General features: G+C 45.0%; 1 protein-coding gene across 4 annotated transcripts in view; it reads right to left on the bottom strand.

The window, feature by feature from the left end:
- Positions 1 to 20,345, bottom strand: part of LOC138754895 (vigilin-like) — a 107,853-nt gene extending 87,508 nt beyond the window's left edge. Inside the window, exon 1 of one of the 4 annotated variants that reach the window (XM_069919852.1) lies at positions 20,274 to 20,345. The gene's annotated coding sequence lies outside the window, so the exon portion shown is untranslated. Of the gene's footprint in view, positions 1 to 118; positions 294 to 20,273 lie in introns of those variants that run through there. The other 3 variants (XM_069919856.1, XM_069919851.1, XM_069919854.1) reach the window with 3 other exon arrangements.
- Positions 20,346 to 22,563: the final 2,218 nt, after the last annotated feature.

Consider the following 22,563-nt stretch of genomic DNA (forward strand, 5'->3'; position numbering starts at 1 on the left):
AAGGTAACCGTACCCGAAATGGCACACTTGCATCAACCGATCCTGGTTGACAGAAAGAGGGTTGCTGGACAAGGCAAGACGCATGAAAAAGCAACCACAAACCAATTAAGGTACTAACCATGAATTGTCTTGGCCACCCAAGGTCATCATCGGGCAACTCTTATCCAAAAGTTCATACATTTATGATGTCACCAATGACAAGGGGAGGGAGAGACTATTGTTACATCGTTCTATTTGCTACAACATCTGTGACATCATCAAACATCAGCTGAGAGAAATCAGACAGGAACAACTCTGGAGACCAGAGTAAAGCTTCAAACCACTGGGCTTCTGAAGCAGATGATGTTACTTGCTCTGCAGTTTGACATAATATTGGCCAAACTCACTTACCATCCACAATACAATTACTGTATATGACGGCATATAAGGCGATTGGATGTAAATGACGACTCCTCCCCCTCCCCCAAGAATTTCCACTGTACTCACTGTACAAGACTACCCCAAGTCTGGCACTTACTGCTGAGAGCTTTCAGCCCTAACAGACTTTACCAACCATCCCTCTGATCAGTGCAGTGAGCATTCTACGATGCAACACAGTCTTGGTCATTTAAAATTCAACCAATTAATTTCAAGTAATGGCAAAATATTATAAATTACCAACCATAACATGCATCAAACGTTCCCAGCTGCTGTAACGCAAACACTAGTGACCTCCTTTAAATGTCGGTTCTCTTACAAAGTGGTGTTGAGTATAATTTTACATGCACTTGAAAGTGATTTACTGTATTATTTATGTATAATATTATATTGTGATATATTAGAATTATTGACATAAAATACATGACAAGAATTTTCTTTAATTTAACAGTCTTGCTTCTCGAGACTCGGTAGGCAGCAAAAACACAATGCTGAGAAACTCAGCAGGTCACACATCGTACTTTATGTAGCCAAGATTTTTTTTAAATGTAGACATACAGCATGGTAACAGGCCCTTCCGGCCCATGAGCCCATGCCACCCAGTTAACCTACAACCCCCGATATGTTTTGAAGGGTGGGAAGAAACCAGAACCACTGGAGAAAACCCACGCAGACACGGGGAGAATGTGTCAAACTCCTTGCAGGCAGCGCGGGATTTGAACCCCAGTCCTGATTACTGGCGCTGTAAATGGGTTGTGCTAACCGCGCTGCCCAAATAAAGGTAAATAACCAACGTTTCGGGCTTGAGTTGGGATGTTATGGTAAAGTTGTACAAGATGTTGGTGAGGCCAAATCTGAAGTATTGTGTGCAATTTTGGTCTCCTAACTACAGGAAAGATATCAGTAAGATTGAAAGAATGCAGAGAAGATTTATTAGGATGTTTGCAGGGTTTGAGTTACAAGGAAAGGTTAAAGAAGTTGGGACTTTATTCCCTGAAGCGTCAGAGATTGAAGGGAGATTTGACAAAGGTATTTAATATTATGAGGGGGAAGGACAGAGTAAATGTAGGTCGCTTTTTCACAGGTTTAAATGAGATACAAACCAGGGGACATGGGTTAAGTGTGAAAGGGAAGAAGTTTAAGGGAAACTTGTTCACACAGAGAGGGGTGGGAGTGTAGAACTGAAGTGGGGGAGTGTGGAACTGAAGTGGTGAATGCGAGCTCAATTTTAACATTTAACTAATGTCTTGTACAACTTTACCATAACATTCCAACTCCTGTACATTGGAGATCTTTATCTCTGATATTGAAAGTTCACTGACCTGCTGAGTTTCTCTAGCATTGTATTTTTACTCCTGTATTCAATACTTTGATTTATGAAGGCCATACTCTGAAGAAATACTGCGGGTATTTAAATAATCACTCTTTTCAACTTTGAAAAAAAAGTTTGCCTCAAAGATGTCTCCAGTGGATAGGAGGCCAGAACCTGGCTGTGTTTACGATCTACAGCAGCCTTCTGCATCTTGAGCAATCATTGATCATACTGTATGTTTGCTTTTTTTCAGCAATTATACTCTATTGATTGTAAACCCTCTGGAACGCCTGAGTTTATGATTCAGATTTATTGTCAGAGGACATACACAGCATCACATACAACCCTGAGATTCCTTTTCCTGCACGCCAGCCAGAATTACCAAAACAAAATTGACTCAACATACATACGTAGACAGATAAAGAAATGTAAACAAACTGACTGCAATAGAGAGAATTTTTTTTATTTTTTTATTTTTTTAAAAATTGATAAAGTACAAAAGTAAGAGTCCTTAAATGAGTCCCTGATTGGGTTTATGATTGAGTCTGATGGTAGAGGGGGTAGCCACTGTTCCTGAACCTGGTGGTGCGAGTCTTGTGGCACTAAGACCTCTTTCCTGATGGCAGCAGCGAGAACAGAGCGGGTGTTGGGTGGTGTGGATCCTTGATGATTGCTGCTGCTCTCTGACGGAACCTTTCCCATAGGTGCTCTCAATAGTGTGGGAGGGTTTTTCCTGTGATGTCCTGGGCTGTGTCCACTACCTTTGGAATGGCTTTATGCTCAGGGGTATTGGTGTCCCCATACCAGACCGCGATGCAACCGGTCAGCTCACTTTCCAACACATATCTGTAGAAATTCGCCAGGGTTTCTGATGTCATACCAAACCTCAGCAAACTCCCGAGGAAGTAGAGATGCTGACGTGCCTCCTTCATGTCATGGGCCATATAAATGAAACTTTCTCCTGCTGCCATTGGTGTTTCTCCAGAAGGCTTCTGGCCTCTGGGGGATGTGACTACACTGGTGTCTGCTTCAGAGCACTGGCCCAGAATGTTGCTGTTTTGGGGCAGTGGTTGGGGAATTAGGGAAAGTGGTTCAGAGTTTGAGAAGATTTGGTACGTCACCGAAAACTTCTGCACATGGACTGTAGAGAGCATTCTGGCTAGTTACATCACAGTCTGGTGCAGAGGCGCCAATGCTCAGGACAAGAAAAAAAACCCAGAGGGTTGTTAACTCGGCCTGTGACATCACGGGCATCAGACTCCACTCCATAGAGGACAATCAACAAGAGGTGGTATCTCAAGAGAGCAACCTCTATCCTCAAGGACTCCACCACCCAGGCCGTGCCCTCTTCACTCTGCTACCACCGGGGGAAAAGGAACAGGAGCCTGAAGGTGAGCCTTCAGTGGCACAAGGGCAACTTCTTCCCCGCTGCCATCAGATTTCTGAATGATCAATGAACCACAGACACTGCCTCAATTTGACTTTTTCTTGCACTATTTTAAATTATTTTGAAAAGTGGTTTATACAAATGCTTGCACAGTGATGCTTCTGCAAAACAACGAATTTCGTAGCACGTTCATGACAATAAATTCTAATTCTGAGCAGTGCGATTTGGGCAATACATCTGAGGCATGGGGATGTTTTAGTGCAGAGAATGTTGAATTACTGTGTGGGATCAGGGGTAGTGGAGAAACACAAACAGTTTTTCCAACTCTTAAAGGCTTCCCTGCTGAGACACAGCTGCAGCTGGGATATCTCAGTGGATGACTGGCTGAACTTCACAATAACAACTACATGGGAGCCAAGTATCAGGCAGGTTTCTGCACATTAATATTGCAGCACAAATCCTGTGCCCTCAGGAGAAATCCAGGTATCTGGCCAGAATTAAACACCTTGTATTTATATAGCTGTTCCAACTGGGGTAAAAAAACACCCCAAGGCTCTTCACCGAAGCGATTATTTAAATTTAGACATACAGCAGGGTAATGGACCATTTTGACCCAGGAGTCCGTGCGCCCAATTTGCAACCCCCAGTACATTTCAAACGGTGGGTGGAAATTGGACCCCCTGGGGAAAACCCACGCAGACACAGGGAGAACGTAAAAACTCCTTACAGACAGCACGGGACTCGAACCCCAGTCCCGATCACTGGCATTGTAAAGGCGTTGCATTTAGCCAACTGTGCCACCCACAAATTTAAATAAAATTTTACACAGCGTTGTTGAATCGGAACTTGGCTGTTAAGGAATAACAGTGCTTGAGATGGAAAATAAAATGGGGGAGCTCATAGAAGAATCAGGGGAGATTTGATACAAGAAAACAAAATTATGAGCAAATGCAAGTAGGCTTTTCCCACTGAGGGTTGGTGAGATACAAACCAGAGGACATGGGTTAAGGGTGAAAGTGGAAAAGTTTAAGGGGAGCATTGCATTCAGTTCTGGCTCCTGCATTACAGGAAGGATGTGGAAGCTGTGGAGGGGGTGCAGAGGATATTTACCAGGATGTTGCCTGAATTGGAAATTAAGTCTTACAAGTCAAGCTTAGCAGAGCTGGGACTTTTCTCTTTGAAGTGAAGGATGGAGACTTGATGGAGGTCGACAAGATTATGAGAGGTATAGATAGGGTGGAAGGCCACCGCCTGTTTCCCAGGGCAAAATCAGCAAACACCTGAGGATGTCTGTACAAAGTGAAGGGAGGGAGTTTAGGGGAGACATCAGGGGTGTTTTTTTAAAAATATACACAGAGTTGTGGTGCTTGGAACGCCTTGCCAGGGTTGGTGGTGGAGGCTGGAACAACATGGGCATTTCAGAGACTGTTAGATGAAAGAAAAATAGAGGGATATGAGGCAGGAAGAGTTTAACACTGTTTTGAAGGAATCTTTGGGTCAGCACAAAGGGCCTGTAGTATTCAATAAAGGGTTACAGGGCAGGAAGGGCTTAGTTATTTTTTGGTGGGAACATGTAGGTTGGCACAAAATTGAAGGCCGAAGGGCCTGTACTGTGCTATAATGTTCTAGGGGGAGCTTTTCACACAGAGAGAACGAGCTGCCAGCTGAAGTGGTGAATGCGGACTCGATGCAAGAAAAATTTGGACAGGTACATGGGTGAAAGGGGTATGGAGGCACAGTCGAGAAGGGCCTGTTTTCTGTGATATAATGTTTTAAGGTTCTATTTTCAGCGACCATTATAAATAGGATTAAAAAAGAGATTGATTGCCCATATTCAATCACAGAGATTTTAAAAAATCAGATAAAACTGGGCTTCCCTCACAACTGATAATATCCAGATGGAACATCAGACCATTTCAATTGACTTCACGGAACAATCACTTTTGATGTGGAAGACGATGACAAACATTTCCTTCAGACACTTCCCATTGTAACAATCACAGTCTCTGACAGGGAAAACCAGAAGTGATCAGAATCTAAATTCCTGGGAGTCCCTATTTCGGAGGACCTTTCCTATACCCAACACACTAATGTCAACATGAAGAAAGCTCTTTAACACCTCTACTTCCTCAGGAGTTTGCAAAGGTTCAGTAAGACATCGAAAACCTTGGCAAACTTCCACAGATGCGTAATGGAAAGTGTGCTGACCGGTTGCATCACGGCCTGGTGTGGTGGTGGGGGCCAATACCTCTGAGCATAAAGCCCTGGAAAATGTAGTGGACACAGCCCAGGACATCACAGATAAATTCCACCCCCTCCCCCACCCCCACAAACAGCACCTTTCAACTGCTCCCGTCGGGGAAGAGTACAAGAGCCAACACCACCAAGGCTGAGGAACAGCTTCTTCCAACAGGCAGTGAGAATGCTGAACGACCACAAGGAACTGCACCCACTAACCCTCCGAGACTCCCATATTCACCAAACAATATTTATTTGTACAGATGAAAAACATGTCCTGAATACGTATTGTATGCCTGTGTGTGTGTGTTACGACTGGCTGTATTTTGCACCGAGGACCAGAGAACACTGTTTCCTCAGGTTGTACTTGTACAAACAGATGACAACAAACTTGACTTGACACCAAGGTGCTCTAATACTACTCTGCTGTCATGCCAATATAGCAGTTCTGCCAACCAAGACACATTTACAAGCAGAAGAACTGCACAGTTGCTTTGCAAGACTCACCGTACGTTGATGGTGCGACTGAACATTCTGTCGTTCAGTCGTGGTAGAAGTACTGTCCTGCAACATTGTGCCTGAGTGAAGCATTGAGACCCTTGGGTATTGGTTCTCTGTGTTCAGGTTCTGACAAGCGTGCAAGAGCACTCTTTACTCATGGGACATCCCAAGTGAAACAACAATCACTCCCCTCCTGCTGCTTCAACTTTGTTATGTGAGACTATTTCTCTCATGAAACCAATTAAACCAATTTAATTACTGAAAGTGCACACCAGCAATGCATTTCAATTCAAAGTTATGAAGGAGAGCAATGAAGCTCGGCTCCTGCTGATCTGATTACTTCCTCATCACTAGGTAATGGACAAGGAGCCCCTCTCCTGTCTCAGTGACCCAGCTGAATTAGCCAACCTGGTGAGGGATATGGTACAATAAAACCCCTGTCATCAAGCACCTACAGGGATTGGTAGATACCGGATAAGTGCATTTTCCAGTTGCTTGAGACTTTACACCTGCATTAAGAACAGTTTAAAAGACAAAAATATTGCACTGTACTTACACTGAACAAACTTCACTTGCATGAATATATAAACCTTAAGGCATTTTACTTTATTTTCAGTCACGTTCTTTGAACACATTTAACTGTCGCTGCATCTGCAGGTTCCTTCCCCTCCACAGAGCTGTCTGAAAGATGAACAATAACATTCTAGATAATTACCCCTCCACCCTATTCCTCGGGTTTAAAGCGACTCTACTAAGCAGGGATAGGAGACAATGGCGAGTGGCATCAACCAGCTCTTCATCCTGTCTGATGCCATTGCCGTTTCACACAACACGACCAATTTTTCCGCTTGCTGAAAATTTTCTCCCATCTTCACCAAACCCGTTACATGTTACTCCAGAGAACATTTACAATTTTAAACGTACATATTTTCTCCCTATAACTTTATTTTTATTTAATTTTAAAAATTTATTTTCCATTTTTTTTTGCCGGGTGCTCGAATTCTGGATATCTGGGGTTTCACTGAATTCGGGTCTGGTACCCAACAGAAAACATACAATATTAGAGCACAGGAACTGGCTCTAGCCTGGTTCTGACGTCTGCACTGAACTTGCCAAATTAAACTCAAGGTCTGCTGCTTGCACAGGATACATACCCCTCCATTCCCCGCTTATTTCATGTTTATTTATTCCAGCCATTCCCAAACTTTTTTTTAAATTCAGACTCTGTTCAAAGTTTATGGGGTCCCCTTCCCTGTAAAGCAGTCAAATTTCGGTTTCTTCCGTACATCTCTCCTACTGATGACATTTTAAAAAATTAACAAATATTTATGCTACGCGAGGTGAAAAGAACACAAGGGCTTTCCTTAAATGTTCTGTGGCAGGAGTAGGCTATTCGGCCCATCAAGTCCACTCTGCCATTCCATCACGAGCTGTTCCATTCTCCCTCTCCCCAGCTCTTTTCCCCATAACCTTTGATACCCTATTCTGATACCTGTCAATCTGAATAGAATCCCAAAGCTTTCCTTTCAGTGACCTGCTCGGAGTTGCAGAAATGCAAAATCCATGGAATGGGAAGCGGCTGACACCTTTGAGCAAAGGCCCTTCATCTGAATTTTCTGACATGTTCTGTTTTCAATCATAGCCCTTTCAGTTGTATTTTAAACCCTAACTTCAGGGAAAAAAAGTACACCAACTCTATAGACATCAAATATATACATCTTACTCAAAGAACACAGTTTGAATAGCATCTTAATTTTTCCAAACAAATCCAAACCTTTGCATCAGTTTGCAATTAAAATAGTGGGTGAAAAATGAAACTGAGCTGAGCATTTATTCTGCCCTAGAAAGGAGAGTTTTACAGAAACTAACTTTTTCTTTTTAAGTAATCCCTATGCTATTGGTGCTCTGTGATTAGTAAGGGATTACTTTAAGTGGTATATGAGTAGAAAGAAAAAGTTTAAAAACCACTGTTTTGATCGTACCAAAGGAAATGGGCCAATGACAATATTTCTCAAGCGAAATAGTTCAGTAACAATTGCGTCTGGAGCAGTGATTCTCAACTTTCCCTTCCCACTCAAAGAGCATCGATGGCCTCAGGATTTTCTTAAAGTAGGATATGAGTGGAAAGAAAAAAGTTTGAAAATCGCTAATGTAGCTGAAAGCACACACTCTAATGAGAGGTGAATGAAGTACCCAGCATTTCACCCATCAGATTTATTGTCAGAGTACATACATGACATCACATAACAACCCTGAGATTCTTTTTCCTGTGGGCCAGACAAAATTACCACTTATTGGTAGTTTAAAAAATGTACTCAGCATACACATGTAAACAAATAAAATGTAAACAATAGAGAGGAAAAATACAATAAAGTGTAAGAGTTCTTAAATGAGTCCCTGATTGAGTTTGTGGTTGAGAAGTCTGATGGTGGAGGGGGAGCAGCTGTTCCTGAACCTGGTGGTGCGAGTCTTGTGGTACCGAGACCTCTTTCCTGATGGCAGCAGCGAGAACAGAGCAGGTGCTGGGTAGTGTGGGATCCTGCTGCTCTCTGATAGCAGCTTTCCCTGTAATGTTCTCGATGGTGGGGAGGGTTTTGTCTGTGGTGTCCTGGAATGTGTTTACTACCTTTTGCAGGGCTTTCTGCTCGGGCGGTATTGGTGTCCCCAAACCAGACTGTGATGAAGCACGTCAGCACATTTCCCACCACACATCTGTAGAAATTTGCCAGTTTCCGATACCATTACCAAACCTCTTCAAACTCCTGAGGAAGTAGAGGCGCTGACGTGCTTTCTTCACAATTTCCTTAGTGTGTTGGGTCCCCCAAGACAGGAAACATTTAAGGACTCTATATTTGCACTTTTGATTTTTTTTCCTCTCTTTATTCCAGTTTGTTTACTTTATTTGTTTACATGTGTACGCTGTGTACAGTTCTTTTAAATACTACTGATTAGTGTAATTCTGCCTTGCTCGCAGTAAAAACAATCTCTGGGTTGTATATGATGTCATGTATGTAATCTGACAATAAATAAATAAATAAATAGGCGTGTCAATAAACTACTGTAATGTCAACAGTTAAACTGTTCAGTGATGTATAGTTATTTTGATAGAAAATGAATTTTCAATGTCACAGTCTTAAACACTGTCCGTCTTAATAATGTTTTGCCTGTGACTCTTTATTTCTTTTGTGCACGTTGGCCACAACCAAAATGCTTGGCCACCTCCAATTTAAAGAATATTTAACTGAAGAACATGCAAGTACAGAATGATAAGAAACTTTCTGTTTTTGGCAACGAGTTCAATAACAAGAAGAGAAAGCAGATTTTTCATCAGCAAACTACACTGAGAAGTCTTTGTAAATGATAAGCAAACTGGTAAGTGGTTTATTCCAATCACAACTTGTGACAAGGCTTATCACAACTGCTAATCATCAAACAAAATTTGACACTAAATCACATAAGGAGATATTGGACAGGTCAGCCCAACCTCAGCAGAGGCATCTATGAGGTAAAGTTTAGCGCAGAGAATTCCAGAGATTAGGGTCCAGCTGACTGAGAACACGTATACTCAAAATACACTGGACACGATGATTTTGCTTCCTGAACACGTTTGGCTGTTGTAACAGAGTATATAGATATGTTTTTGGTAGATAAACTGGGAAAGGTTTGTTAGAGTAGGTTACATACAAACACTTTAAAACAGATCTTATTTGAAATACTGGAGCTCTGCCCAATGCTAGACATATCGGGGCCTCAGAGCTTTTACAAGAGCTTTGAAGAGAGCTCAAGAGACTTCACTAATGGATTGTTGTTTACAAAAGGCAATAGATGAAAGAGCTTGTTGGAGCTGCATTTTGTCTGGAGGAGAGCTTGCATTAAGAGGGTCATGTGGTTTTGCAAGCAGAGAGTCAAATAGGCTTTCTCTGAGAGTGAGAGAGAGAGAGAGAGAGAGAGAGAGATCACTTGTACAGTGTTATAGCCAGCACACAGCAGCTGGGACTGGAACAGGACAAGCTCGCAAGCTTGTAAAATGCCCCATTTTGGAAGACGGCCTGGTCAAAGCCCTTGTGGTTCATGCAAGAGGAGAGGACTGGCTGTATAATGTTTCACTTGTCAGCAAGACATTGGAGTGGCTGATGGAAGTACATCAGTTGTGGAGCAACAAATCTCTCTCTGAAAACCGACAAGAACATTCCTGAGCGGGTAACCATTTACCTTACAAGCACCAAAGCCTGGTGAACTTTTTAAATGTTAAATTCTGTGCACAGTATAAGAATTGCTTGCAACCAGTGAACTTGGAGGAATAAGAAGTGAGATTGGACTGAGAACCAAATAACTTTTCTGAACTTACACACACATTACAAACACATGCACTTAGAATTAGAAGGGGGTTAAGTAAGTTAATAATGATAAGTTAAAGTTTGATTCTAGTTTCATATTTCAAGATAATTAAAAGCAACTTTTGTTTAAGTAACCACTTGTCTTGGTGAATATCTATTGCTGCTGGGGTTTGGGGTCCTCTGGGCTCGTAACACTGTATTTTATGGAATTTGAGCTGCTGATCATGAAAATCACATTAAAATTTTCCTTTCACACATCATTTTTTAGATATAGCTTATTTTTGTGATTTCTGTCATATTTTAAGTCTACTGGTATATTGCCCACGAAGCAAACTGTTTTGGTCAGTCCAAGCATGCAAATGTTGTCTTAGGCCTGGACATGCTTAGTGAGGATAGATGCAGACAGGCTATAAAAGAAGCTCACATATACAGATGCTGTGCATTACATTCATTATGTCAATGCTCATGTTCTTCAGCCATAGCACAGTGAGTGCACTTAACAACAGCATTTATTGTCTTCAGGAGGATTCAACACAGCAGAAATGAATCATCAATGTCACAGCAGCTACGATACATTCTGTTACATTTGTGGCGAGTATATGCTTAAGGCTCAAAGACACAGCATAACTGCACTTATTAAGTCTATGAGCTCTACTTTGGGTGTAAAATTGGTGACCAAGACAAACCCTGGGCTCCTCACATTTGCTGTGCAACATGTGTAGTCAATCTGAGAGCTTGGTTCAGCATCGTGATGCGATTAAATGTGCTAAATTCTCAATAAAAATGTATTTGTCTCTATGTCTCTTCTACTTTCTATATGATACAGCAAATCTGAAATTACGTTTTGAGTTCAGCTTGAGGTTGTCTACCATAATCCCCAATTTGTCATCGAGTGATATTGGATGAGCTCGGAGCCTGACAAGGAGGTATGGAGGGTTGAGGGTCTCGCGGACGTATGGAGATTGGGAAGGGGTTAAAAAAAAATTGAGGTGATCAGAACATTGAAACAGAGCCCTTGCAGGATTAGTATCCAAACAGGAACAGGGAGACACATGGTGAACACCAATGGACACTCTGCGGGGGGCGGGGGCACAGGATGCAGAGATTTGAATGAGAAGAACCTTACCTTACCAAAGATGGAAGGTGAGAGACTGGTCAAGACAACATTGGAACACTCTGGTCTGCAAATAATAATGCCAAGGATGAGGTTTCAGCACAAAGGCCCGAGGCAGATGATTCTCAGTGCTATGCATGTGGAAGTAAAACTGGTCTTTAACCAATACACAAAGGTCTTGGAGAAATTCATGTCAAACAGCATTCCTTCTGAGACAAAGCTATATCACTGACATGTCGGCCTGAACCCTTCAAAACACAGACAGGCACCTGAAAAAAATGGTGGTGGGAAGGGCGGTAGTACAATCCCACAGGCAAGTTGTCACAGGTGGATATGGGTGGGAGGGAAGAGAAAAAAAAAGCTGTGGAGTGATGGGGAGGCGTTAGCTCTCTGGAAACCGAAGGGGGTAGGAGATGGAGGGGGATAGGGATGGGGGAAGAGAGAGAAAACAAGCGTTGGTTATAAAGGAGACAGCAGGAAGGATGAGGGGAGGGGGGCTAACAGAAACCGGAGGTCAATGTTAATGCCATCTGCTTGGAGAGTGGCCAGTCATAAAATTAGGTGTTTTTTTTCCAATTTGTGGGAGGCTTGGTTTGGCAGGGCATTAGGCCACAGATGCCAAGCAAAATCAGGCAGGCGCCTCAATAAAAAGATGGGGGGATGAGAAGAGGAGAGAGGACAGGGCAGGACCGCAGGCTAACAAGCAAGAGGTTTCAGGTGGATACAGGTGGGAGGGTAGAAGAGCAAAAAAGCAGAGAAGTGCCGGGGGAGAGGGTACCCCTCGATATGACAGGGAAGGAAAGGGGGTGGGGAGCTGGAGTGTTTCAGGAGAGGGTTTTAATGGAAATTGGAGGTTAGTTCATTGGAATTTAATTAGATGGTCATAATGGTTTGGGTTCAGGTCAAACTCTTGAGTTTGGATGTTATTTCACATTCAGCACACTGGGGCCTTTCTATGCACATCAGCTGCTCTTGAATTAATTGAATAAAAGGAATTTCAGGAGCCCATATTTTTAAAAAAATCAGTGTAATTGGAGTTTTATCTTTTTGTATCCCAGCTGAGAGTAAAGCTCTGACCCAGAATGCACTGACTAGAAGGATTACATATTCACTTAAATTCCACTATCATGCAGGACTGTTGGGACTGGATAACCATTTCCAAGACCCAGAGTATGCACAATGGGCTGAATGGCCTCGTTCTTTGCCCAGTCCTCCCACAGACTTCGAGGTTGGTTTATTGTTATGACTTTAATTATTCTCTCATCGCTCACTCTTCCACTATACTCAATTAACTGTGATCCATGTGCCAAAGCACTGCATCTATCTCTCTGCTACGACCTTTCCTGTTAAACTACAAGTAATACGGAAATGACTGGGGACCTCCTAATTCCCTGCAATGCAGTCAAACATCCCAAGCCACTGCTTGGGATCCAGAGAACATCCAGTCTGTTGTGTCAAGGGTGGCAGAGGTTTCTGGAGGATTCAAGATCAATCCATATGAGCAGGAGGCTGCCACTCGGCCCATCAACAATGTTCCCTCTAATTTTTAGTAGTCAGTGTGCACAAAACTCTTACGTTGTACACTTTTTTCCCTGTGACAAAAGCATATACGCACTGAATGCTTGTGCAAATGTAAACTTGACATTGTTTCAAGATCATTTTGGCACAGCCTATCTCTCATGACTAATAAAACTGTACTGGCAGGTTTTAATATCATACAATTTTGATTAACTATTCATTTAACCAACTAACTAGTTAACAGAAACAGTTAGTTAAGAGATTATTTTCAATAAGTATAATTATTAATTACAACATTCTTTTAGGTAACTAACCTTTTGTGTGCACATTAATTCTCCTCTCCAGCTGCGCTGGATGGGTCACGTCTCCAGAATGGAGGACCATCGCCTTCCCAAGATCGTGTTATATGGCGAGCTCTCCACTGGCCACCGTGACAGAGGTGCACCAAAGAAAAGGTACAAGGACTGCCTAAAGAAATCTCTTGGTGCCTGCCACATTGACCACCGCCAGTGGGCTGATAACGCCTCAAACCGTGCATCTTGGCGCCTCACAGTTTGGCGGGCAGCAACCTCCTTTGAAGAAGACCGCAGAGCCCACCTCACTGACAAAAGGCAAAGGAGGAAAAACCCAACACCCAACCCCAACCAACCAATTTTCCCCTGCAACCGCTGCAATCGTGTCTGCCTGTCCCGCATCGGACTTGTCAGCCACAAACGAGCCTGCAGCTGACGTGGACTTTTTACCCCCTCCATAAATCTTCGTCCGCGAAGCCAAGCCAAAGAAGAATTCTCCTCTGTCCACTGGTTGCAAAACATGTGCGCGCTTAGAGGGAACAGTGCCCATCGAGTCCGCTCCGCCATTCCATCATGAACTGATCTAATCTCCCGCTCAGCCCCACTCCCCGGTCTTCTCTCTGTGACCCTCGATTCCCTGATGATTCAGATAGCCATCAACTTCTGCCTTAAATGCCACAATGATCTGGCTTCCACAGCCGTTCATGGTAGAGAAGATCACCGCTCTCTGGCTAAAATAATTCCCCTGCATCTCTGTTGTAAATGGCGCCCTTCAATCCTGAAGTTGTGCCCTTTGGCCTGACACTCCCCTACCATGGGAAACAACTTTGCTACATCTACTCTGTATGGGCCTCTCAACATTTGAGCTGCTTCTAGGAAGTACCAGTGCTCCTTGTCCATCTAAGGTTGCAAAGTGAGTTCCCTCGCAGGCAACATTTTGCACGCCCATTGCCCTCGTGGAATGTTTGGGAATTCTTTTGAATCCCGTTTGGGAGACAACCCCTGCAGCAGTGTGCTGATACCAAGCACAAGCAATCTAATTCAATTCTGTCTGCCAACTGCATTGCATGTTCAAGCATGCATGAAATAGATTCACTGAACATTTTTCACAATCTTTAAAAATAACACTATCTGCCACGTTTCCACATGGCAAATAGGATCTTTTGTGATATCTATAAAGAGACAAGAGGAAGCCATTTAGCTCCTCTATCCCGTTCGGTCACTTATCACAGCTGTTCTGCATCTTAATGTCATCCATCTGTAACTTGCCTAAGAAAAATGTTCTTGTCATCAGGTTTCCCTCTGCATCGATCAACATTAGAACCTTACAGCCCATTACAGGCCCTTCGGCCGTTGACATGCCTACCCATATATTCCTAACAAAAATAAACTAAACCCTCCCTATCCCGTATCCCTCTATTTTTCTTCTATCCATGTACCTGTCTAAGAGTCTCTTAAATGCCCTATTGTTCCAGCCTCCACCACCACCCCTGCCAATGCATTCCAGGCATCCACAACTCTGTGTAAAAAAGCTTACCCCTGATGTCTCCCCTAAACTTCCTTCCCTTCACTTTGTACATGTCCCCTGGTATTTGATATTCCCGCTGTGGGAAACAGGTGCTGGCTGTCCACCCTATCTCTGCCCTTCAGAATCTTGTAGACCTCTATTGTCTCCTTCATCCACTGCAAAGAAAACAGTCCCAGCTCTGTTAACCTTGCCTCATAAGACTTATTTTCCAATCTCCTCTGCACTCGTCCATCCTTCCTGTAATGAGGTGACCAGAAATGAACACAATACCCTGTGTGGTCTCACCAGAGATTTGTAGTGTTGCAACATGACCTCTCGACTCTTGAGCTTGATCCCCCATTAATGAAGCCCAACATCCCATAGACCTTCTTAACCTTCCTATCAATCTTCATGGTGACCTTGAGAGATGTATGGATTTGGACTCCCTCTGTTCCTCCCTTTGTTCATCCACATTAACCCTGTACTCGGCCACTGACCACAAAGGTCATGGGATCGATCCCTCAGTATGGTCACTGACTTCACAGATTAGCTCCCCAGACGACATCCCAATTCTCAAGTCTTACCCCACGATCACCACTGCAAAACATACTTGAATGGAAGGCGGCTGCCAAGAAGGGCCAGCAATGCCTGTCAAGGGCGAACAGCCAGAGGGAGGAACCAACCGCAATGTGCAGCACCGAAGCCAGAGGCCTATGCTTCTTTACCAAGAGGCAAGAGGAAAAATTGTGGCTTCAGGAACATGGAACACAAAATCCTACATGTCTGACATAGCCCAGTCAGCACATCGAGTTACAGTTGCACACCATGATACAGGCCCTAAAGCCCAACTCAACCATGGACCACGAGCAAAACACAAAAGTCTGCAGACGCCATGGTAGAAGTAAAATCACAACGGTGGGGAAATTTAGCAGGTCAGTATACTTTATATAGCAAAGATAAAGATACATGACCAATGTTTCATTGAGGGAAGAGCAAAATGTCGGCAGGTGCTCGATCAAATATGTTAACCAAGTTGATACTTCCAGCCCATGCACCTCACATACACCAATTAACCTATAAAATGTTTAAGGCTGGGAGGAAACCAGAGCATTCAGGGGAAATCCATGCAGACAGAGGAGAATGCCCACACTCCTTAAAGACAGCGCCGGATTCGAACCCAGGTCCCTGGCACTGGGATAGCTTGAATATCTAAAAGAATCCTGAATTAGCACCATTTGCCTGCATTTGGACAATCTCCTTTTAAGTCTTTCCTATCCATAAATATATCTAAATGTATGATGAATGTCAAAATTGTTACCACTTCTAGTTTCCTCTGCAAGATCATATGGCCTCACTCTGAATGAAAACATGCCCTTAAACCCCTGCTTTTGAGCTCTAGAATCGTCTATCCTGGGAGAAAGACTATGTGCATTCATTTCAAACATGCCCCTAATGATTTTATAAACGTCTATAACAGCTATTCTCATCAGGGGCCCTGGGGACACTGTACGTTTAAGTAAAAGCCTTGTTTTCTTTTCACCTCACGCAACATAAATGTTTTTTGTGCTTTTTACGTAGGGGAGAAAGTATACAAGGAACCAAAATTTGACTGCCTCACAGGGAAGGGGGCCAGTCCTTGCGGGGGATGGCCATAGCTGAAAAAAGGGCTGAAAGTGGCTGGCCTATAAGGTCCCTCATGTGCACTAGGGTATAAAGATTCAGCCGAGCTCACCTCTTCCAGTAGCTCAACTACTCCAGTCAAAGCATCACCTTGGTGAATCTCCTCTGCACCCCTTCCGATGTATCAATGTCCTTCCGATAGATGGGTGACCAGAACTGCACCCTGTACTCTCAGTGTGGTCTCGCCTACTCCTTGCACAGCTGAATCTTAAAAGTCTCCACTTTTGAACCCCAATCTCTACCCAATGACCACCCAGCCCAGATGCGTCGTCATTTCCATGGAGGTTTGCACCTGTATCCCAAGGTCTCTCAGGGAGTCTGTACAAATCCTATCTTGTCTAAATGCTAAACGTCACATTGTTAGGAACAACGTACACCAGAGGACAGCTCTTCAAAGTGAAAGGAGGGAAGTTTAGGGGAGACAGCAGGGGTGTGTGTGTGTGTGTGTGTGTGTATTTTTTTATTTATATATACAGGCAGTTGTGGGTGCCTGGAATGCCTTGCCTGGGGTGGAGGCTGGAACATTGTGGGTATTTAAGAAACTCTTAGTCAGGCACATGGATGAAAGAAAAATAGGAGCAAGAAGGGTTTTTGGGAGGAATATATAGGTCAGCACAAGATTGCCTGTGCTGCATCTATACAAAGGATTTTGTTAAATGGAAAAATGAGAAATATGCTAGGATTTCCCCCTCTTACAATATTTTTTATATTGCTGGTGTTTGATATGCACAAACTGGTTGCTGTACTTCCAATGAAGTCTATACTCTGAAGCTGATTCTGAAGCTCTGTAGGATATTCATGGGATTGTGAAAGGCACATCGGTGAGGCCAAACTTAGAGCATTTTTTGCAGCTTTGGTCACCTAACCACAGGAAAGATATCGTTAAGACAGAAAGAGGGCAGAGAAGATTTACTAGGAAGTTGGCGGGACTCCAGGAGCTGAGCTACAGGGAAAGGTTAAATAGGTTTGGACTTTATTGTCTGGAACGTAGAGGAATGAGGGGAGATTTGATCAAGGTATTTAAAATGATGAGGGGGACAGAGTACATGTAGGTAGACTTTTTCGACTGAGGGTCAGTAAGATACAAATCAGGACATGGGTTAAGGGTGAAAGGGGAAAGGTTTAGGGGGAACTTCACACAGAGAGCGATGGGAGTGTGGACAAGCTGAAGTGATGAATGCAGGCTCAATTTTAAATTTAAGTAGAATTTGGACAGGTCCATGGATTGGAGAGGTATGGAGGGCGACTAGGTGCAGGTCAGTGGGACGGGACAAAAAAAAAGGTTCAGTAGAGACTAGAAGGGCTGAAGTGTCCTGTTTCTGTGCAGTAATGTTCTATGGTTCTATTGTAAACACAAGACCTTTCAGCGTGGAGGGGAGAGTGCACGAGAGACGGGATCATCCACAAATAAGCAGGGTATTCCCCGCATCCCCTACACATCAACTCCATCCCGGAGCTTACCTTGAGGACTAGCACCTGAAGCCAATACTGGAAAACTCACAAATGTTACTGCAGGCTTCAGGCTGATGATTCCTGTCACCAACTACTGGCGACACATTAAGACACTAAAGTCTGCAGACGCCATGATTGTAGCAAAAACAGAAAAAAGGACATCCTTGCCATGGAGGGGGTGCAGAAAAGATTCACTAGAATGATACCAGGGATGGAAGGACTTAAATGTGAAGAAAGGTTGGATAGACTAGGCTCGTATTCTCTGGAATTTAGAAGATTGAAGGGGGGGAGATCTTATAGAAACATATAAAATTCTTAAGAGATTAGACGAACTAGACGCAGATCGGTTCTGGGAAAAACTAGAATCAGGGGTCACAGTTTAAGGATAAGGGGAAAGATTTTTAGGAATGAGATGAGGAAAAATTTCTTCTCTCAGAGGGTGGTAGATTTGTGGAATTTTTGCCACAGGAAGTAGTTGAGACCGGTTCCTTGTCAATATTTAAGAGTAGGTTGGTTTACAGGTGCAGCAGGCTATTGAAAACGTAAATGGAATGTTGGCCTTGATTGCCAGAGGGGTTGAATTTAGGAGCAGGGAAGGTCCTGCTGCAACCGTACACGGTCCTGGCGAGGCCATATCTGGAGCCCTGTGTGCAGTCTGGTCTCCTTCCTTGAGGGTGGATGTACTGGCTTTGGAGGCGGTGCAGAGGAGGTTCACCAGGTTGATTCCAGGGTGAATGGGTTAGCCTAGTGTGAGTCATCTGCGACTGAACTCACTGGAATTTAGAAGAATTAGAGGGCATCTTATAGAAATTTATAAAATTATGAAAGGCATCAAGGTAAGTTGTTTCCATTGGTGGGGGAGACCAGAACTAGGGAACATAGCCCCCAGATTAAGGGTAGGGGATTTAGGACGGGGATGAGGAGGATCTGCTTTTCCCAGAGGGTGGGGAATCTGTGGAATTTGCTGCCCATTGAAGCAGTGGAGACGACCTCAGTAAATATATTTAATATCGTTGGGGAATGAAGGGATATGGTGAAAAGGCAGGTCAGTGGAGATGAGCCGATCATCAGATCAGCCACGATCTCATTGAATGACGGAGCAGGCTCAACGGGCCGAATGGCCGACTCCTGCTCCTGTTCCTTATGTTCTAGCCTCAGTGTAGTCAGTGCGGGCAGTTCCTTTGGTCGTTCAGTATTCTCACTACCCGTGGGAAGAAGCTGTTCCTCAGCCTGGTGGTGCTGGCTCTGATCCTCCTGTATCTCTTCCCCAACGGGAGCAGCTGAAAGATGCCGTGCGACGTGGAAGGGAGTCCTCGATGATTTCGCACCCCCTCTTCAGGCAACGATCCCAGTAGATCACGTTGACGGAAAATCCCACTGATTCTCTCTGCCGCTTTTACGGCCCCGTGGATCGACCTCCAATCCGACGCTCTGCAGCAATTGACGCACCTCCTGCTCCTACATCTTACGGTCAAGGAGCAAAGTCCTCACAAGGACTTGCTGAGATCCTCCAGCATTTCTCAGTTTTTAACCAGGTTGTACACATCAACTTGGGGGGGGGGGGGGGGGGGTGGGGAGTAAAAACACAAAATTGTGCAGAAACTCAGCAGGTCAAACAATGTCCTTTATGTAAAGATACAGAACAGTAAGCGACGTTTCGGCTTGAGCCCTTCATCAAGGTTCTGTGGGATTCTCTCTCACTGCTCCCCATCTGTCACCCCTGCTACTTTCAAGTTCCAACGACCATGTATTCACCCAGACTCAATTCCACAGCCACAGTGTCTAAAGATCTTCGTCATTTACTTCAACTTGGAGTAAGCCTGCTCAATGGCAGGGAGGGGGAGAAGGAAGGCAGGGATAAAAGTGGAATGAATGGCCAGACTGGTCTACACTGCCTAGGGTTTAAATGATCAGAAGCAAATAAAGAGTTACGTTAAAAACTCCACAATTAATTGCTGCCATTGCAGGGTGAAGACCAGTGAGAGCATGGGATGCATGGAGGGGATGAGGAGGGTGAGGCTTCTCCCATGGGTGGGGAGGAAGAGGGACGGGGTGCTCCCTACCCCTGGATGGAGGGGGGGGGGGAGGGAAAGGAAGGGGTGCTGCCCAGCCCTGGATAGTGGGGGGTGAAAGGAGGGGGTACTCTCCACCCCTGGATTGGGAGAGTGAGGAGAGGGTGCCCCCCACACCACTGGATGGGGAGGGGGTGGGGGTGAGGAGGTCGGATCTCTAACCTTCCCCAGGGCCCAGGCTCAGGCTCCGAGGAGGGTGACTACTCGAGGCCCGATGTTTCACCCCCACCCAATCCTCAATAAAGACCGACCCAACGGTGCTAACCAACCTAGTTAGTGCTTAACTAGTACCTAACCAGCAGGTTACCAGTGACCAGCATCACCCCCTTTCCCTGGTGAATGAGGGAGGGGGGTGCCACTGGCCCGGGGGGAGGAGTCAGGACGCTGCACCCTCGCTGGTTATGCTAGTTACCGTCAAGTTAACCGTAACCCGGCTTTAACTCACCGACCACGTCGAACAGGGGGATAAACATCAGCCACAGAGCCCGGCCGCTCCGCACGCCCGCCGGCACGCTGCCCCGTGTCGTCATCACGTATGCCGTCCGCCAGCCGCACACGCGCGGTGCAGCCGAAGCGCCATAGAGGTGCATTCGCCTAGCGCCGACCCTTGTTGGTATTGCCCGAGAGGTTGGGTTTTTTTTCACAGTGCTGAAAAACCTAATTGATGCCCCTCAACCATTGTCTTTAACATGTTTAGGCTTGTATCTTTTAACAGCTGCCACTTTACTTGTTGGGGCACCTGCCAACATTTTTCCACGCCTTCATGAAGGGCTGAAGCCCGAAATTTTGGTGATGTAAATACGGCAGAAAGGACACTGTTTGACCAGCTGAATATCTCCACCAATTTGTATTACTTGAATTCAAGATCATTATCATCTGACTGCAGTCAAGTTTATTGTCACCTGATTGAACAGCCTGAAGAAACAGCGACATTCAAACCATGCAGACACACAGCGAGACGTTACGCACATTTATTTCAAATAAATACTGGTCCTGCATATGTAAAGGGGCACGGTTAGTGGAGTGGGGGACACAGTGTAGAGGGGGCACGGTTAGTGTAGAGTGGGAACTGTTAGTGTAGAGTGGGAACTGTTAGTGGAGATGGGGAAATGGTTAGTGTAGAGGTTACAAGTAATGTAGAGGGGGTACGGTTAGTGGACAGGTGGTCACGGGTAGTGTAGAGGGGGTATGTTTAGTGCAGAGGGGGCATGATTAATGTAGATGGGGCATGGTTAGTGTAGAGGGGGCACGGTTAGTGAAGAGGCGGACACAGTTAGTGTAGAGGGCAGCATAGTTGGTATGGTGAGGGCACGGTTAGTATAGAGGGGGCATGGATGGCATAGAGGGGACAGTAAGTGTGGAGGGGTACAGTTAGTGTAGAGGGGGCAAGGTTAGTGTAGGGAGGGCATGGTGTGTGTAGATGGGGGACAGTTGGCATGGTGGCCACACAGTTGGCATAGGCAGGACATGGTTAGCGTAGAGGTGACATGGTTCGTGTAGAGGGAGCACGAGTATTTTAGAGGGGGACACCGTTAGTGTAATGAGAGCACGATTAGTGTAGAGTGGGAACAGTTAGTGTCGAGGGGGTCCGGTTAGTGTAGAGGGGGACATGGTTGGCATAGGTTGACACGGTTAGCATAGAGGGGGCACAGTTACTGTAGAGGGAGACAGTGTAGAGGGGGCGTGGTTTGCGTAGAGGGTGCAAGGTTGGCGTAGAGGGGTACACGGTTAGTGTAGAGGGGGTATGGTTAGTGTAGAGGGGGACATGGTTAGTGTAGAGGGACACGTATCGTTTAGAGGAGACAAGGTTAGTGCTGATGGGGCACAGTTAGTGTAGAGGGAGCATAGTTGGTATGGAGAGGGCACGGTTAGTATAGACGGGGCATGGTTGGCGTAGTGGAGACCCAGTTAGTGTATATCGGGCCTGGTTAGTGTATTGGGGGGTACGGTTAGTGTAGACGGGGACACAGTTAGTGTTGAGGGCAGCATAATTTGTATAAAGAGGGCACGGTTAGTGTAGAAGGGACATGGTTGGCGTAGAGAGGATACGGTTAGTGTAGAGGAGGCACGGTTAGTGTAGAGGGGGCATGGTTAGTGTAGAGGAGGGCACGATTAGTGTTGAGGGAACATGGTTAGTGTAGAGGGGGAGACAATTAGTGTCGAGGGCAGCATAGTAGAAGGAACATGGTTGGCGTAGAGGGGATATGGTTAGTGTAGAGGGGGACACAGTTATTGTAGAGGGAGCACGGTTAGTGTAGAGTGGGAACGATTAGTGTAGAGGGGGCCTGGTAAGTGTAGACGGGCGCACGGTTAGTGTAGAGGGGACATCGTTGGAATAGAGAGGATACGGTTAGTGTCATGGGAGCACGGTTAGTGTAGAGGGGGTCACGATTAGTGTTGAGGGAACACGGTTAGTATAGAGGGGGACATGGGTAGTGTAGAAGAGGTACGGGTTGTGTAGAGGGGGAACGGTTAGTGTAAAGGGGGAACGGTTAGTGTCGAAGGGGCATGGTTAATGTCGATAGGCATGGCTAGTGTAGAGGGGGCACGGTTAGTGGAGACAGGGACACAGTTAGGGTAGAGGGAGGAACAGTTAGTGTAGAGAGGGCACGATTAGTGTAGAGGGGGACATGGTTTAGTGTAGAGGCGACATGGTTTAGTGTAGAGGGTGACATGGTTGAGTGTAGAGGGTGACATGGTTTAGTGTAGAGTGAGAACGGTTAGTGAAGAGTGGC

Source organism: Narcine bancroftii, chromosome 2, assembly GCF_036971445.1.
Source record: "Narcine bancroftii isolate sNarBan1 chromosome 2, sNarBan1.hap1, whole genome shotgun sequence".
Lineage (NCBI taxonomy): Eukaryota > Metazoa > Chordata > Chondrichthyes > Torpediniformes > Narcinidae > Narcine > Narcine bancroftii.